Source organism: Pinus tabuliformis, chromosome 9, assembly GCF_031772625.1.
Source record: "Pinus tabuliformis cultivar Carrire ecotype Pingquan chromosome 9, CPIR1, whole genome shotgun sequence".
In the NCBI taxonomy this organism is placed as follows: Eukaryota; Viridiplantae; Streptophyta; class Pinopsida; order Pinales; family Pinaceae; genus Pinus; species Pinus tabuliformis.
In genome coordinates this window covers 1,856,782,671-1,856,803,378 of record NC_142307.1, presented here as the reverse complement: position 1 = coordinate 1,856,803,378, position 20,708 = coordinate 1,856,782,671, and positions in this window count along the sequence as shown.

Sequence of the window (20,708 nt, the reverse complement as noted above, 5' to 3'; positions counted from 1 at the left end):
ATTGTTTCATACATCAGGACAAGTCGCACTCAAATGATGTTTTAGAGAAATCAAAGATGAATTTTGCAATACTGAGAGATTTTTTTGTCCACAACATGCCAAAGAAGAAAAACCTCCTTCACTTTTTTCACAGGTGTCATGGTTTTAGAGAAATGTCAAAATTACAATCGCCGGATCTAAGGAGGTTGGCCAAGGCACTAAAACGACGGAAAAGGCCCGATCCACTCCAAATTTTGGTCAAAGCCTCTTTGACTGAGCATGGTACTTGATTGGGGACTCCCAACCCAAATTTCAAGAAATTTGGAGAAAATTTTGTCATTTGTGAATTTTTTGTGCAATTTGCAGGTTTTTCCCATTAACGGGTCTCACCCCCCGCGCGACCCTTCATCATGGCAACTCCATTTAAAAAAACCTCAGCATTTCCAGATTTTTCATGCAAAGTTACACATGCTCATGGATGGACTTGAGATTTGGTGAAGTTTTGGGCCTCCAGAAAGTCAAAAAACTAGCAAAAATGACTTTCTGCCACTTTTTTGAATTGCAGAAAGTAGTCTTGGGAGATTTGATTTTTGACAGGGCAAATGAACTCCAAATTCAAACATTCTAGTTGGGTTGGAAAGTAGACTCACAGACCTTTCCAACAAGCCTACTCCTGCCCAATTTGAACACCTTCAAGTGCCCCGAAAGTGGCTCCAAAGGCGCGTGACCCGTCAGGCAGGGGCGCGCAACCCGTCAGGCAGATTTTTCCAAAATGCACTGTACAGCTCAGAAAAACGCAGTTTGACCCAGTTTGACTTTTTGGGGTGAATTATGATCCTATTTGATGTAATTATTGTACTTTTTAGACACTTTTACTCTTATGTAACACTTCTAGAAAATTCATTCATGAAAAGGGTAAATATATAGTGAATGAATGGGTTTCCAAGTTTATAGAGGGAAGTTGTTTTGACTGCCTAATTTGTAGTGCTTAGTTTAGAAGTGGTTGAAACAACTCCTAGGATAGTGAGCTCGACCCATGGAGGCAGGGAAAGAGGTTAGATCATCTATATTATGTACTTTTTTGCTCATTTTCATGGTTGGACTCTTGAGGAAGAAAGTATCATTGTATTATTCACTGTATCTCTGCAATTTTTTGCTAAGGAAGAACAGGGTTTTGCAGTCCTCTTTGGGATTCTTGTGGACTCATGTGTTGATGGTGTGTTTCTCAATGTTCTTGTAAGCTTGTTATGTGATTCATTTCCTTTCTTTTACTTCTGCACATTAAACAAATGAAGTGTTAAAGTAAGAATTCATGCTTGCCATGCTCTGCTTTTAAGTTTGTTTAATTTCAATGTTTTCTTCTGTCTAAAGAGAATTCAAAGTTATTGTTTTCTCTCTTTAGCTCTTCATCTTTCATTCCTGACCATCCACCTCAGTTTAACGGCATCAACACTATCTCCTACCTCGCCCCAAGGAACCCCCTGTAGAAGTTGTGTCCAATCCCCGCACCCAAAATTGCCCTCTCCTCAATTTGCCACCAAAAACCCAAAAAACCCCAAATCAAACTCTTTGATCCTTTTACTAGCCTAATATCAGTGTTACCTTATTGGTCATCTCATCTATTGAAGATTTTACCGAGATAGACCGAAGAGAGCCTTCTCCTGCCCCGTAGGGCTAGCTACGAGGCTAAATGGTTTGATGTTGCCTTGAGGTTTACCTTTCTCAGCCTGAGGTGAAATTTCAAGTGCTAACAACTCCCATGTCCTCTACTGATTTTTGTGAATTCCTCTTTGATGATGCCCAATACCAATGCAGTGGACGTTTATCCTCGATGTTTTTCGGAGCCAAATGGAAGCTCCACAAGTAATAACCAAAATGTGGCCTCAAATATATTATTCGGGCCCAAAATGCAGTAATTATATGACAAGCCAAGAAACATTTCATGTTAATCATCTTCCCTTTAATATTGATTAATAATTTCTTTGCATGATCATGTAATACTAAAGTGTCAAGTACGGTCATTTAAAGTCAGTCATCCATCAATATCACCTTTGAGAGTGTTTAGTATTTAATAATTCCTATTACACACACAGTAGATCTCCAACGTCAAGGATAGCAATATAAACACAACAAAAATGAAATTAAAAGAAATGTTAGGAAGTCAAATGTGACTAATCTTGAGTCAAGAAAATACCAAGCCCCTCACATTAGCATGGCATTCTTAGGCATTAAAACAGAAAATCCTTCCATTGCATCATTTTCACCTTTTCCTTAATTTCTTTAATTGATAACATAACTTTAAGAAAAAATATTCATTGAAAAAGGTCTCAAAATCCTAACAAATTGTCGAGTGATTATCATATCAATTAAGCAGAAATGAGATCGTTTGATATGCTTTTAACTTGTGGAATATATTGAAGAATATGAATCTTTCTCATCCCTTACTCCTAATCAAATTGTAATTTGTGGGTTCCAATCAAGTAATCAATTTCCCTCCAATATAGTTAAGAGATCACTTTGGAGAAGGACTTCTAGAAGAATTGGGATAGTAGAAATGGAATTAACCAGGAGGAAATTGAAGCACTTTAGTGGGTGCTCCAAAATATTTGAACGCAACTGAAAATGATTTTATACTCCCTCCACACATTTTAAAATAGAAACCATTCAGTTGCATCTCATTTATTTTCCACCTTTCTGTAATATGTAATTCTTTGAGCAAGAATAGAGCATTCATAAATATTGTCATGAAAGAGGACTCTTCATAATCCTAATAAGTTGGGCTCTAACAAATAAACAATTTCATATAGTCATTAAATTTTACATGGTATATTGCAGTGATTAAAATGACAACTTTATTTTTAATTTGATTACAACAAAAATAAATTCAACCTTAACTAGTTGGGATCTGACAAATTAATAATTCCATGTAGTAAAGTAAACTTACATGGTAGATCCCAATTATTTGCAATGACAACTTTATTCTTAATCTTATTACAACATAGATAAACTCAAGAGTACATACATATTTCTGCATTGAACACGTTCCGAGATTTCATAAAAATAAAATGATACGATTTACCTGTAGGATTTGTCTCCATCACACGAACCTCTTTTCATACTAAAATTATAAATCCTACATCTACATTCCTCGTCCCCGACATACCAATTATTTACAGTGGAATACTTTATTGTTTCTCCCTCAGTGCAATAGAGATCCACTATTGTGGCATGGAGATGTTTGGTGTCATAAAATGGTGCAATGCAACCTTCAATATATGTCACAAGGCTCCTCTCACTTCACAGAACTCCTCTCATCTACAACAATAAGAGTCCTCTCAAACTACCTGGTCTCAATCTCATTCATCCTAAAATAAGTGGATATTTCCATGGGTGACAAAGTGTGGTAGGGATTTAATAGAAGGAACTATCACTAAGAAAAAATACAATGCAACATAATAGTTATTAGCAGGAGGAACAACCTTGCCAAGATACTTCCTAACTGCATAAAGGTACTCTTGAATTACCTCTTATAGCGAACAAAAGATAACATCAATTGCCTATAGAGTCTAGCTTATTCATGGTAGAAATGAAAACATTGTCAAAAACAACATCTACAACAATGTTGGTCAATCTCTTCTTCTAGTCAAGGGCATGCCCAACTTTTGAAAAGAATCAAGTAGGTCAAGGTCCACCTTATCCAGGCTCCTCTTCTTCTTCTACTCTCTTTGTTTAGGTTTGGAATAATAGGAAATGTCTTGGAAATTGATGAGTGGGTAAAATTTATCATACCATTTGGGTTCTTCCATTTTTAGTCATTGTCTGTAAGCATTGAATCTAAATTGGAAAAGCCATTCAGGTTCATTCTTTTTAGCTGAAATCAAGCTAAGATTTGGAGAGATGTAAGTTTTAATGGATCTAAGTATAATCTAGTTAAAATATAGTAACATGGTTTAAAACTGTAGGCATTGAGATCAGAATCTAAGGATGAAACATAAAATATTTTATGTTCATAATTAGAAGAAATTTTAATTTCATGTAACAAAGTTTGAGGAAGGTCTAGCATTTGCATCCTACTAGAAAATTTTCTTGCATCACTTGAGCCCTTTGAATTTGGGCATGGTAGAGTCCATTACACAAACAATCAAATACTAAAAAATGGTGAAAAGAAAAAATGAAATTTCATGCATTATGACCTTAGAAAAGTTAGGGAGGAGCGAACTAATCTTTATAATAAGGAGATGCAAAATGCTTACTTGTACAATAAGGAGATGCAAAATACTTACTTGTCCATTGTCCTTTGATGAATTATTGGCTGCAATCAAGATCTGCAATATCATAATCATTAAACCCTTTTCACAATAAGGACATGTCAAATTCTTACTTGTGCATTGTCTTTTGATGAATTGTTGGCCGCAATCAAGATCTGCATTATCATAATCATTAAACCTTCAACTCTAGATAAAATTTATGATTTGATCATATAAACCCATATTGTTTACCCATAAGAACAAAAATCATATTTAGTAAAAAGGAAGAACTCTCCATAGTCCAAATTCATACCCATGTAAAAATTAGCAAAATCTCAATAAGGACATGCAAAATGTTTACTTGTGCAATGTCTTTTCATGAATTGTTCACCCCAATCAAAATCTACATTATCTTAATCATTAAACCCTCAACTCTAGATAAAATTTATACTTTGATCATATAAACCCTCAAAATTATTTACCCATAAGAACAAAAATCATCTTTAGTAAAAAGGAAGAACTCTCTAGAGTCAAAATTCATACCCATGTAAAAATTACCAAAATCTTCAAGATCATCATTATCATAATCATTAAACCATGCTTACTTGTGCATTTTCTTTTCATGAATTGTTCGCCGCAATCAAAATCTGCATTATCATAATCATTAAACCCTCAACGCTAGATAAACTTTATGCTTTGATCATATAACCCTCGAAATTGTTTCCGATGCAAACTTCATCTGGGGTTCGAATCCCATGAAGAAATCCATAGATCATGTTGATGGTCTTCCTTCTAGCATTTCCACGTTGATATAGACAAGACAGAGAAAAATACAGTGTTACAATGTGATGTTGTAATTTGTGAATATTTTATTTGCACCGAACACTAAACTAGAAATGAAAAAGAAAAAAAAATATTTAAAATGGAGAAAATAAAAGAAATGTTTATAATATAAAATAAAATATATAAATTGAAATTGGGTTAAATGATTTATTTTCAAAAAGAATTTGTTATTTTTGCGCTAAGTTAAAAAGAAAAAGAAGAAGAATTTAAAAATGATATTGGGATGAGTATAAACATTTAAATATGACCTCAATTAATATTAAAAAGTTAAAATACTAAAAATAACAAAATTCAATTTGTTATATTTTGATTTTGCTATTAACTTGTGAATAAGCTTTGTTACAATACCATGGGCCAATACCATGACTTATCAATACGACAAGTCCAAAAACCATAACTTATTTCACAACCAAAATATTTTATAACAATATGACAAGATTCTTAACCGTTGAAATTCACCCCCACATTACGGTTGATATTATTAACTTGTAAAAAATAGCATTTCTTACAATACCATAGGTCAATACAATGGATTATCAATAGCATATGCCCAAAAAACATAAATTATTTCACAATCAAAATATTTTATAACAATATGAAAATATTGTTAACCATGGATATTCACCCTCACTTTACCATGGATATTAATTTGTAAATAGGCTTTCTTACAATACCATGGGCCAATACCATGGCTTATCAATACCACATGCCAAAAAACCATAATTTATTTCATAGTAAAAATATTTTATTTTAATTTAATCTTACAACATTTTTTTAATTGAATCTAAAAGGGAAAATGTTACAATTTGAGATTCTATCCTCGTGACTACTAAAAATATTCCCATAGAAATTAAATTAAGGTTTATATAAAATTAAGCTAAGATGGGTTCTTTATATATATATATATATATATATATATATATATAAGAACTGGAATAGATCCATCTTAGCTAAGGATCCAAGGGATGAGAGCAAGAAAATTGCCTAATTATAATAGATTAAATATGGCGCATCACTTTTTAAATTTTTTCACTATTTTATTTTCTTTGAAATGATTGATCCAAAATATAGGTTTAATATTTTACAACCAATTAATTTTTTTTAATTTAGATAATTTCTTAAACATAATACAATGTGATCAAATTTAAGAGAGAGATGGGGAGGGGGAGGAGAGAGGGAGGGAGATAGTAAAAAAGTTGGAGGACAGAGAGAGAGAGAAAGAGAGAGTGATGGGGGGAGAGAGGGAGTGAGAGGAAAAAAGAGAGAGATAAATGGAGTGGGAGAGAGAGGGAGGAAAGGAAAAGACAGAAAAATAGAGGTGGAGAGAGAGAGGAGTGAGAAGGGAGAGAGAGTGAGGGAGAGAGGACAGGAGGGAAGAGAAAGAATAGGAGAGGATATAGATAGGTAGAGAATGGGAAGGGAGAGATATGGAGACATAGAGATGGAGAAGGATAGGGAGGGAGGAGATAGTGATAGAGTTGGAAGGGAGAGAGAGAGAGAGAGAGAGAGAGAGAGAGAGAGGGAGAGTGATTTGTGGGGAGAGATAGAAGGAAGTGGGAGATAAGGGATAGAGAGGAAGGAAGATAGACATGAGGAGGGAGAGATGGAATTGGAGGGGGTAGGAGAGGGAGGGAACAAGAAAAACATAGAGGCAGAAAGGTGGAGAGAGAGAGAGCAGGTGAAAAGAGAGTCATGGAGAGAGAGTGAGGGAGAGAGGATAGAAAGAGGGAATAGAGAGAAGGATATAGATAGAGAGGGAGACAAGGGGAAGAGAGGGAGAGAGAGTGTGTGTATGTTTGGGGGGTGAGATAGAAAGAGGGAATAACAAAGAGACATAAATACAAATATAGATATTATATAGTATTATATAACCAACCTAGATCCATATTAACCCTATAACTATCAAGTGCCGAGAGAGATCCAACCTATCAAGGTGAAAATATTTCCTCAATTTTTGCACTAGAAAAAAAAGTTTGAACCTCGAGAGACTGGACCTCTCTCGGCACTTGATAGATCCGGGGTTAAGATGGATCTAGGTCGGTTAATACGAAATTAAAGTAGTTTTTATTTGATATTATAGTCTTAAAAAATAAAATTTCCCTTGAAATTAATTTCAAATTGGAACTAGATCCAATTAGATTCAATGAATAGATTTAAAAAAATACATAAAATAATTATTTTATTAAAAATATATATTTTTAAAATTACAAATTATTAGAGATAAATAATTCAAAGTTAGCTCACCTATACACCATGTGAGGATGAAGAAGTGTTTAAGGAAGGATAACCTTTCAACCAATCTTTAACAACCTTTCAATCCCCTATCACTTGTAAGTTTAGATTGCTTGACACAATTAAGATTACTAACATAACAAATTGATTCACAATATTGTATTACTTGTTAGGTAGTTGTATTTTTGTTCTTATACTAAATTAGTCATTCATGTTAGTCATTTTTAGTTGTAGTACCTATTAGCTAGTCACATATTTTCACCCACGACTAAATTAGTGATTTATGTTAGTCATTTTTAGTTTGGCCACTTAAGATTTCTTATTTTTGGTAGTATTTCACTTGGAAAAGTTGTGGTGACTAATTCTGTTAGTCACCTAGTCACTAATTGCTCATTTTCTACTAGTGAATTTTGACTTATTTTGTGGATGATGATCTTCTTCATGGTCACTTGGACCATATTTTATTATTCTATCATTTATTCGGTTGCAGTCATTTCTTCGGTCATCTCTCCTTATTTGATCATTGAACCTGTTGTTGTTGCTTCTAGTATTATAACATGGTCCATTATTCTTCTCGGGGAAATCTTGAGCATAATGCCCTTTCTTATGACAATTTTAGCATTCAATGTTCACATATTCCTTTCTTCCACCAAAATTTAGAGGAGGCTTTATTTAATTTGATGTACCTCCTTTCCCTTTCTTCTTCTTCTTTTCATGAGAAATGTATGCAGTGGGTTCTCCTGATTCATGATTTTGAATCCTTTCTTGACTCTGCTTAAGTGCGCTTTCCAACAATTTCATCAAATGAAGGGAGGAAATTTGTGTTTCTTATAGTAGTGATGAATGTTTCCCAAATAGGAGGGAGACCTCTTAGAGTCACAACCACTAGTTCCCTATCAAGCACAACTTCTCCAACTCTTAGAAATTGATCTCTAATATGAGAGATCCTTATTATGTAGGATTGTATGGACTCTCCTTTTTTCATCTTGGTGTCTTTGAGTTGATCTTTCAAGGTGAGGATTTCATTCAAATTGTTGACCTCATACATGTCGGCTACCTTATCATACATGTATTTAGACCACCTAAAGTTCCCAACATATGAAAGTAGATTATCTTGTGAACCATCAACTATAATTTGTTTTTCTTTCAATTCACCTTGTTGAGATTGCAACAAGATGATGGAGCTTAGTGAAAAGAGTCGCCTTCACTAAGTGGGCCCACAGGCAAATTATGGCGCAAGTTCTATTTTTTATCACAGTGTGGATGATCACAGTGTGGGTGATCACAGTGTCAGTGATCACAATGTGGGTGACCAAAGTGTGGGTGACCAAAGTGTGAGTGATCAAAGTCTATTTTTAGACTGGCTGTCAAAAATAGAAAAGTCAAATATTAGTCTCATAATAATATTTGGACTATAAACTTGATCTTATTCTCTTGGGGCACTTTAGTTTGAGCTACATATGTGGCCCATGCAGCTGTCAGAAGGAAGTACGCTTTTCTTATGAGTCAGTTGAGTTGTTGCATGCATGACTTCAGTTAGAACTCAATCAGTTGAGTTTGGTGGAGTTGATTGTGGAGTTGATGGAGTTGTGTTCAGTTTGACTTGGTTAAACTAGTTGTAGTTAGTATAACTGCAGATAGACTAATGATGAGTTTTTAAACTAATTATTAACTCATAATACAACTATAGAATACATCAGTTAACTCAGTTGCATGTCAGTGCATGTTTATTTCAGCAGGGACAGGTGTTAGAGAATCAGATTGCTATCAGTTGTGACTATAGTTTTGCATCAGATCTTACACAATCAAAGGATTGAGTTTGCTCATGTATTTGCCTAGTTTTCAGCTTCTGCTCACGCCTTACACCTTGTGAGTGATTCTTTGGAGGTGAAATACGAGTTTGGTAGACCATTCTCATTCATTCTTGAGCAGGTATTGAGCAGTGGAGGCAGGCAAGCAGTGGAATAGATTTGGAGATCAGATCTTACCTGTATTGTGTGTAACAGGTGGAGCTGGTACTAGATTGCTTGTGATAAGCATTGTACTTTGTAATGTTACATGGTCTCAATCATTAATATACAGATAGTGTGGGGTTTTTAGCAAGATGCTTTCCCCGGGTTACATACTGTGTTAATGTGTGAATGCTCTTGATGTTTTATTGTTATTGATGCTGCTATATTGATGATCAACGTAGAGGAGCTTATGTATTGTGTATGTATTCCACAATAGTACATGATCAGGATAATCTCCATTGAATATGTGTTAAATTATTCAAAATTTCTACACACCTTTCTTGTGCTTGTTGTTGACAGCAGCAGATGCATTCTCCAGAAGCTCAAGTAAATTTCCTTACATGTAGTCCAAAACAACATTGTTATTAGCTATGATCTCCAACCTAACTTTCCATGCAGCAAAATTAGATTAGTCACCCAACTTCTTGTCACCCTTGAAGTAGTAAGTCATCTTGACTTTGACTAGATCAGTTCTTTCAACTTTCCAAAGATGAGGGCTTCAGTGCTTGTCTCCTTTTGGGCTTTTCCTTCACCTTAGCTTTGATACGATGTTAAATTATTCATATTGTTCTATGTTTTATCAATTACTTTAGCCCAATTCCAAACTTCAATTAGAAATATTTCAAATTACAAATATTCTTTCCATTCATCAACAATAATTGAATATAGAACAATATATGCAATGAAAAACAAGAAAATTATCACATCAACAAGAGACACTAGATTTGGTTAAATACCAAGGAAAAATCCCACTAGGGGGGAAACCCTTTCAAATTCTTATTTTATTAGATTGTCATAAAATGTTAAGTAGAGAGTACAACAATCCCAATACAATATGATCAGCAATATAACCCAAAAAAATTAGAAACCAGTTTACAATGGTAGAATATATCAGAGGCATCTTGATTCAAACTTTAGACAGGTTCAGAAAACTTTGGATGATGGTCAACTATAGCCAAACCCTTGAACGCTACCTTCAAGTTAGCGTGCATGCATATGTAGCTTCCTGGATGATGTCTTGACCATAACGTGTGAGATTCTATGGAAAAACTTTCCCAATTCTGTGACAGCATCCGGAATAGAAACCCTAATTTTGTGTGAGCTTCAAATTTGATACTTCAGACCTCCGTACAACCTTTTCCTTCACCAATGTTTCGAACCAAATCAAATAGAATAGAACAAGATGCTTGATGTTGTGATGTCCAAATGATATTCTAAGTCACTTGTATTTATAGGCTTCTAGGGGTATCCAACAATGTCCATTTGATGTTGAGGCCGACCTGCATGAGAGTGAAATCAACCTGATCCAATATCCATGAGTGAGTGCACAAAATCAAAAACCAACTTCTGCTTTTCCAAACGAGGTGATATTTAGGTCAATTTTAGTCCTCTCTAAAATAAAAATTCATAGCCATCATCATCTCCATCAAATGAGTAGTCCAAAGTGGGATTTGACCATAGTTGCATATTTTTAACATTAAGAACAAGTACCCATTTCCATATATCAATGATTTGTTTGATTAACTAAAGAGAGCCACAATTATTACCAAGATAGACTTAAAATAGAGATACCATCAAGTTGGGATAAAATATAAATACATTCATAAGATAGCATTTAGGACCCAATATGGCCATTCTGAGTTTGTAGTGGTACGATTTGGGCTTACCCATGCACCCACTATATTGTGTGTTTGATGAACAATATCCTCAGTGAATATATGGATAAAAAAAATTGTATTAATTGATTACATTATGGTTTAGTCAAAGATCAAGGAGGAGCATGATGAGCACCTCGAAATGGTGTTACAAGTACTAAGAGAACAAAAGATGCATGCAAAATGTAGTGAGTTTGATTTCTTTTAGAAACAAGTACATTATTTGGGGCATGTCATTTAAGAGTGTTATAGTTCAATTTGAAACTCCATTGAATCCATTAGAGAAGCAATATAAAGGTATGTTGAAGTTGTCACATCAACCTCATGGAAACCCTATAAAATAATCAAATTTAGCTTTCCAATGCTCCTATGACACTATTATCAAATGTTACAATTCTCTTAGTTGCTTAAAAATATGACTTAAATGCTCCTTTACTTTATACAATGAGTGTTGAGGACGATAGGGTCACTAAAGTGAGAGGATAAAAGTTGATAGGATCAAAAGATGATAATAAGTGAGGATAAGGATAACATGAATATGTCAAGACAAGTCAAAAGTGTCTAGAGTCATCCCCTCTACCTTTTCTAATAAACTATAAATCAAGCCTCCACCGTGAAGAAAAGGGGAGGAAATAGTGAAAAGAAAGTGTATGTTGTAAGAGTGAGATCTTAGCCTTGAGCTAATCCTACCAAGAAGTGAACCTTTACTATAGGTGTAGGTGAGGGGAGGAGTCTTGTATTGAAGATCTTGGAGGTGCTACAACTATTGTGTCTCCATTTAACAAAATTCCTATGCTTTCCTGATTTTTTTTTTCTTATATGTAATTTCAGGTACGTATTGATTTATGCATCTCAAACTGTCATCATATCAATTGGATTGGTTGTCTCTTATTTTTTTTATAAGGGTTCTAACCCTAGTATTGGATTTGATTCCCTGTAGTGACACCAGGGATAAATTGAACTATGTTTCCATCCTTTAGTACTTCTAATCTACTTACTATTGTTTAGTGCCTTGAGTCATCTTAGTATTTTGGCTTCTTATTAGAATTACATACTATGGTAGTGGGTGGGTTTATGATATTTGGGTGTCTTTTTTTGTCACATTGGACTACATGTTTGAATGTTTCATTTCATATATTCTTGTGAGTTTTCATAGAGACAAATGAAAGAGTGGTAATAACCATCTTGCATCTGAACTAAAAATATATATTTTCTCACTTTAGTTTAGTTTTCATGGAATTGAAGTACTACATTTTCATACATTGCATGCCTTTCTGTCAAGAGTTTTCGAGTAGGGATGTTAAAAGATTATTTATTGAAGGGTACATTATCACTTCCTCTACTTGACTTGTCTATATCTGTTTCCACCATTAATGTGGTATCTTCTATTAATAGTGGATCCCTTAGACTTCTTGATCCTCTAGTGGTTTTTATAGAAGATAAATATCATGGGGGAATAATGCCACCTATTGTGGAAGTGATTACCTCTTCATTGATCTTACCAACATTTGTGTCCTACTCTAACCACATGGGCCATCACTCCATCAATTTCAAATGACTCTCTTGATATTGGTTTTCCTTCAGATAAGGCTATCTTGAAGGTCATGGGTTCAAATTCTAAGCCAGGAGAGACTATGCCTCATGATGTTTCTACTCTCCCAGTTTTGGGAATGGTGGATTTTGGAAAACAAATATCAAATAGGGCTATAGTTAATTTCCCAGGCCATCCAATGAAGTTATACCTTTGTACAAAGTCAATTTTAAGAATTCCAGTACCGAACTTGCCGCTAAATTTTCTACTATAAAATTCCTCATCAACAAGTGTCTTGTACCTCCATTATGTCTTAATGGAAATCATTAGGGAATTTAATTAGCTCATGACACTATTCATCATTTATGTCCTTATGTAGTTCTTGATAACGATATGTTTCTAGGCTGTCACTGGAATCATCAACCTTTAGGGTGTGGAAATATGATTCTTTATGTGGTGGCCTTGGCATGGTGTGCAATATGTTGCTAACGTTGGATTTTGAGTTCATACCCATAAAAAAGAATCATTTTCCTATTCCAAATAGTGGACACTATTTGGCAGCCCATCTAATTTCATTATGATTTTTCCATATGTGCATAGTGCATCATAAAAATCCAAAAAAATTTATAAAATACAAATAATCAAAATCATATGATCATGATTTTAGCTAATTCATGTTTTTTTCTTTCACCATGTGCTTTAACCATGGTTGTAGTCTTTCTAGATGGTTTATAAGATAGAGTATTTCTTTTCTCTTGCAACACACACTAGGCTTAAGGTATAATTTAGAAACCAGTATATAGTGATAGTACTCATCTCAATATCTTTAAGGCATTATTGCCCTCCTTTATACCTTTTTCACTCTGCTTTAGATCCAAAATTGTATGGTCCTAACATTTTCCATGCCTTTTTTACATGTCATAACTTACATGGTAGAGCATACCCTTCATGGGTGACCTAGAATAACACCCAAATACCATTTTGGTGCCCATGATGCTTTAATTTGTAGGCTCAAAAATTATCTTTATGTCCCATTATGACAATGGAATTAAGCCACATTGATCTCTGTCCATATTATTTATTGACATATCTAGCCAAAAGAAGGGGTTTCCAACCATTTTTTACATTTCTTTCTGGTTTCCTATGCCTATGGTATTTAATGTCATGTTCCATACTACTAGGTTGTTGTTTTCCTTCATCCTACATACCTCCATTGAAGTCATTCTTGACATCTTTCCTTTGCATTGGTATTTCCTCAATCTTGCAATACATTATAACCTTTTGGAGAGACTATAGCAATGAGTGGAATTCCCTTTCTAAACACTTGTCCTTCACTTTTTACTTTCCTTAGGTTAGTTCCATTAACATCAAAACTAGATTCATATTGTCAAACCACTCTTCTCTCTAGAACAAGATTTATTTTTGTGAGATTTTCATGCTCGTTAAAAAATGAAAATTGCAACCTTCCTTTTGTAAGTCTTTTCACACACATAAAACGAATTGAAATGCCACATTTATTTCCATCTTTCCTCATAATTCAAGATGAAAGATAGTGGGAATACTATTTTCCTCTTCTCATGCTTGTTAAACTATGAGAAAGACATGAGCAAATTTTTACCTCTTTTTGATCTTGTTAAAAACCTCTTGTAAAAGATAGACCCCTAAGCACACCTTTAACTTTAGTATCTTTAGTGCTCTGAATTAATTCCATAGTAGCCATTTTTGCGTCTATATTTAGTGTTTGGAATTAATTCCACATTATCCATTTTTCGCATTGATGTTTTAAGTCTATAACAAGACTGATCTTCGAGACAATTTCCTACAAAGGAGAGTGAGAATTGAAGGGAATAAATACAGGATGGATGGAAATGAAATGTGAAAGAGTCCTAGTTAATCTTAAAGAATTATTAATAAGTAAGGAGAATTAAAAAATAATAAAAAATTAATTTTACTAGATAGGAGAATTTGTATTAATAATTGATATTATTAGAGATGAAGTTTAATAATTAATATAAAGGTGATAATTATTAATAGGTTAGTCAGTGTTAGTGTTAATTTTTATTATTAATAATTAGTAATAAAGTTAATTAAAATTATTCATTATTATTAGTATTAATTGTTGTTATTATTGTTATTAATTACTTAATTAATACTAATAATGAAGTTAATTAATAGTAATAATAATGATAATAATAATTATTATTATATACCCATTCGGTTAATAATAATTACTATTAATAAAGTTAATAATAAGAATTGTTATTATTTGTAATTATTATTATTATTATGATTAACATAATAACTATTATAAGGGGTAATAAATTTCTTATTAGGGTTAATTATTAGAGATTTCTTAGATTATATAGTTATTAAGTCAAGGAATTAATAAGGATAAAATGGAAGAAAAAGGAGAGGGGGGATGTAGTGACAAGATTAAGAGGAAATGTGTATGATGGAGAGGGATAGAGGGAAGGTCTTATGAGGGTTTAAGTGTAGAAGGGACCAAGGGTGAGAGGTTTTAGTTAAGTTTATAAGACTTCAATACTTGAGTGAGTAAGGGGATCCAACTCCTAATTACTTTCACACCCCCATCTCTATTAATATTGCGATGATGCTTTATGATTTCAAGGGATTCATGAATATTTCATTTATACTGATACTTTTCTTTGGCGATTATATTCGTGTCTTCAAGGAGAACATGGTGACATGTCCTTGATGAATGTTTTGCAAGTGCAGAAGATCAAATTCTACCATTTTTAATGTCAGAATCGTGTTCTTTGAGTCTAATTTTGAAGGATCTTCCCATTTCTCCAATATAAAATTATCCACATGAACACAAGACCTTATAAAAATCCTTGTGTCAGAGATTATCAAGATTGTATTTTATTGACCTCATCTTCTGCCTGATGGTAGTTAAGGGCTTAAAAGAGGTATCAATGTTTTTATTTTTGAAAACCCTAACCTGCTTATCAGTGACACCTTGAATGTATGGTAGATAGACCTTATTATTACAAGGTTGGGAGTTTGTTGAAGAGGTTCTGTCAGGCGGAAAGATTCGATAGTGCAGACACAACCAACCTCCCTAGGAGCCTAAGACTCTCTAGTGACAAACAAGACAAACAAGATCAATCCTTCTCTAAACATGCATTTACTATATAAGAAATCAAGTGTTTAGATCCTACCTGTAATCCAACGCTGTTGTAGCAGTTCAGCCTCACTGATCCGGATGAGCTCCTCCTTCACTTTGAAACCTGCATCCACTAACAATCAAATGATTAAATAACACTTGATAATCTCATAGAATAAAACATATTTAACACATGGACCAAGGAGTACATGAAACAACTCATAAATAACAAATTATTGAGAAGAATGGACTCATTTGCATTAATAGGAAACAAAAGGAACAATTACAACCTGAGCCTTGGTGTTGTGTAAGTCCCTCCCAGGGTCCATCAAGAGTTCTCCTTTACTTTGACAAAGCTCACCCACTTCCAAATAGAACAAGCAAAGATGGTAATCTCTCCTCACAAGCTTCTAAATGGGAGTCCTAATTCCAGCAGCATCTACCCTTAGAAATGTTTAGCTTCCAACCTCCCCTCCTTTTGGCCCAATGCCTGTATTTATAGTGGTCTAGAGGAAGTTATTCAGGTCCACCATCAATGGGATAATCCCCTCTTTGGATGGGATAGCTCCCTCATTGATGGGATAAGTTCCTCTTTGGTAGGGGTACATGAACCATCTGGAGGCGCTCAATACACGTCGAACAACCTTCTAGAATGCTCTAGAAATGACCACAAGTAACTTTTTAAAGATGAAACTTGCACATTTTGACCTTTACAGGGGTACGCACCTGCCCCTTTACATACAGAGCGTACAAGTACGCAGATTTTGTGAACATTGGGTGCGTACCCGCAGGTAAGGTTGAGAGAACCCGCGTACCCAGAGATAAATACATTTATAAAGACTTTATCTCTTTTTGGAGTTTGACATGGAGAGCATAGGCATAAGACTTGCCCAGGAGGATAGCATGATTATTGATAGAGCCATACTAACTATAAATAGCCGTGGTGACATTTTTTAGTGTAACAGATTACCCCCTAAAGTGCGAAGCCTGTAATAGATTAGGGTTTTGTATTATCTAGGAAGGGTGAAGCGCTTTATCATTTCAAGGATTATCTCGTGGAGAGCCTGGTCAGAACCTGCAATTTTCAACACAAAATACATGTATAAGATTGTATCATCACTGAGGTAGGCATTCCCATACTCAGATCAAAACTTTAACTAACAGACTAACTACTCTGATACAGGAATGATCTTGCAGTACATCATAATCATAGACTTGCGTAGACACAGTATGGACGCAGCCATCTGTTTATAATTGGTCTACTATATGATGAATACAAAAATCCTCGCAGCCTAGATGGTGGAAACTAGATCCAGGGTCTTCATTTCTACTTCCCGAATTGGTACGATTCTAGCCATGCGAACAAATGAGTTGATGTCGAACATGGTAGAAACCACTTGATTACCAGTCGATGATGTAAAATGTTAACAAGTGTGAGAGAGACCACCAGTAATGTCAATGGTTCTCAAAGTACCCAGTACAATCCATGAGACGTGAATAGATGAGTTGATGTCGAACATTTCACGGAGTCCTTTGATCGAAAGTCAATGATGTAAACTGACGTCAAAGACGAGAAACCTGCCATTGATGCATGCAGAATTCAAGGTACTGACGATTTCTAAGTCATCTCTCTAGATAATGTGCTGATGTCGATAGAAAGCGACCCGTTGCAAGAAAGCCTACAACACGAAATCATAGTTCAAGTTGGAGAAAATGTTGCTGTAAGGACTGACTCAGGGATGGTCAAAATGGATGACAAGGTATTTTGCAGATGAAAGTTTTGTTTGCAGACCTCTTGAACACATAATGACACAACAGATGGTTTGGTGGTGAATGACTCAAAGTTAATCCCCGGAACCCGGCTGAAGTCTTTCAAAGTGGTTTGATCAACTGTGAGGTAAAGGATTTCCCAACCCAGGTGAATGAAAAGTGTCATGTCCAAGAGTGGTAATAAAGTTTCTTCTGAGACAAAAGATAACAAATAGGCTCATTCCTCTCTCTTTTCCCCCACCATTTCTGGCAAGTACCTCTTTATTTTTAACAAGCTTGAGGAGGATAACATATGCTTGATTATAAGCTCATCCTTCGGATGAGTCCAACCTAGTTTTGATTCGAACCCTAGGAAGGAGTGGTTCGTTCCTGTTTGTAATTGAACAGATCCTTTACTGTGAAATTTTAACGAGTCCAGTATAGGAGAAACTCAGCGTTTTTCAATTTTAGAGAGTCTGAAAAACTTAAGAAGACTCCAAGTTGAACTTTTTCGTAGATTTGTGTCCCTCAAGCCCGAAAAATTATAAAATAATACCTGGGGGAACCGCTTGATCTTGCGACCAAGGAGTACTTTCATAATTAGTGCCACTGACCTACAAAGTAAAAAGCGATCAAAGACACGTCGTTTTATTTCCAGTATCGAGTTTGAAACGACAAAAACCCGGCAACCTTTTCCTGTTTTTACGGTCAGAAAAGGGCTATAAGGGGACCGTCTTTTAATTCCGTTTTAACGAGTGTAAAAGAAACGCTCGGCAATCTTTTCATATTTTAGGAGTCAGAAAAGGGCTTAAAAGATGACTCTGATATTTTGGTTCGTGAAAAATGACAATTTTCCCTCTAAATCCCTTTGTCTTGCACAAAAACGACACATTACTCATACCTGTTTAAGATAGGCAAAAATACATTGAAAAATATCCTTCCATGGTGAAAAATAAACAAACCTAGCATTCATTCATCCAAAAAACCTATAAAAAGACTTTTTACCATGTCATTTTTACCATTTTACTGTTGAGGTTGAGAAAAGGGCTTTTGGCAAGAAACTTCCCGTGGTCATTGCGGAGAATCTGACCGTCAGAATCGAACGCCGTCTCTTCCAGGTATTTCACAACATCCTCCTTTTCAATTTCATCCGATTAAAATTTTGTTTATGGTTTTAGTTTTGCTTTTTGGGGGGTTTTAGGTTTTAAAAACCGCTCTGCGGGGTACGCAGGTGCCCTAAGGGTGACCTGCGTACCCCGACCTTTTCCTACACAGGAAAAAGGTCGAGGTACGCAGCCCACCTTCAGGCCAGTTGCATACCGGCACTCTGTGTCCTAAACGCAGGGTGCGTACCCCGCGAAGGGCGGAATTTGAAACCCCAAACCCCAAAAATAACCATTTAAATTTTCCCAAATTAATTCCAATCTTTATTTCTTGGTGTGTAGGGCACTCACCATGTTGGATTGGAGAGAAAGAGAGCACGAGGACGTTGATTTAGCCGCAATTGGTCACTAACCTTCCATTGATGCCCTAAAAGCATGCGGACTATATAAATACTGGGCCATGCCTGGCATGAGGGCTCAGGTGAGATTCTTGGAGTGGCTGGTTGAGAGATGGAACATTCATGAGCAATGCTTTTACATCGGAGGGCACCAGCTCAAGATAGAGCCCTCTGACATATACTTTCTCACTGGCTTGCCAAATAGGGGCGAGCAACTCAATCTAGCCGGGACTAGGCCGGGTGGCCAATCCCTTGCTAGTCTCCGGGCAGACTGGTGCATACCCAATAAAAACCATGCGCAAGGCATAGAAATCAAATACATCTCTCGGCATGAACTCATGGTTATAGCTTTCACGGTTACCAGAATTTGCGGCGCAGCCACTTTACATATTGCCACCGAGTCCCAAATGCGGATGGCTATAGACTGTTTTCGAGGCACCATCTTCAACTGGTGCGATGCTGTGTCGGCCAACATGAAGGGCCAACTGACTAGGGCAAAGAACGGACAACTGAAGACCTTTGGATATGGGCCTCTAGTTGTGAGCTTTGCCTTAGAGAGAGTTCCGATGCTGATCCCTCAGCATCTCACAGTTCCAGTTGGGGCGCCTCGGGAGCCTAAGCTGATACGATGGGTTACGGTGATGGCCCGGCATCCTGACGAGGGCGCGACAGTTGTTCGATTCCCTGCTGGTTATTTTCACTGGTTAGAGGACTAGGTCTTTGCTATTCAAGACTTTCCTTATGCCAGAATGGATTTTCGGAATGATCCGGACATGGTTCTTCCACAGGGAGAACAGTGGGACGACAGAGGTATTTCATTTTTTACGAGTTTTCAAATTATATATTTTTTTTGTTTTTATATATATCACCTCAAACTGACAGTACAAATTTTCAAAATGCAGATGTAGGTCCACGGCGTCCAGCCAACCTCCGGGCTTTTGAGAGGAGAGCACCAGCTGTACCAGCACCAGCCCCACAGGAGGCGGCCGCAGAGACCTTGGCCGAGCTGGAACAGGATCTAGAGCGTCTGACGGCGGATATACCAGAGACCACCATAGATGACATTCCCATTCGACTTCAGCGCTATGTGGTCACAGTCCCAGGACCTTTTAGGAGGTTCTTGTGTAGGGTAGCGCGGGCAGTGGTCTCGTATAGAGAGCACCACCAGTGATTGGCTAGTCGTTTTTGTAGACACATATGACATTTTTTGTTTTTTGTACTTATCATTTTTGCCGATCATAAGGTCTTTTTCAACCTATGATCGAAGACGATGTATATTTTTTGACACACTCCTATCTATATATATATATATATCATTATTACCGGCTCATTTTGTTTAACATATGTGATGAAATGTTTTTAAATTTACTTGCATGATTATCGTAAATGTCTGTCCAACATTCGAGAAGCAATTGCATCTGCTAATGTATTTAAAGACCTTGGAATATGCTGATATTCAATGTAATCAAATTCACGTTCCAAGAGACGCACTCTCAAAAACAACCTTAATAACACAGGATTTCTAATGGCATATACTCTATTAAGATGTAATACAACAAGTTCAGAATCTAACCTCACTATCAAACGTCGAATTCCAAATGAAATAGATTCAGATAATAATTCAACCACTGCACTGTATTCTGCAATGTTGTTCGTCGTTTGACCGAGGCTTACCCCATGTATAGAAACTAACTCGTCAGAGGGTGAATAGATAACCCAAGTTGTGGAAGAGATATTCCGTGTACTACGACAAGCACCATCAACAAATCCAATGTATGTTTGGAGAGGCGTCGACATCTGCAATATCAAGAGTAAAACCAAGATAAGCCAGA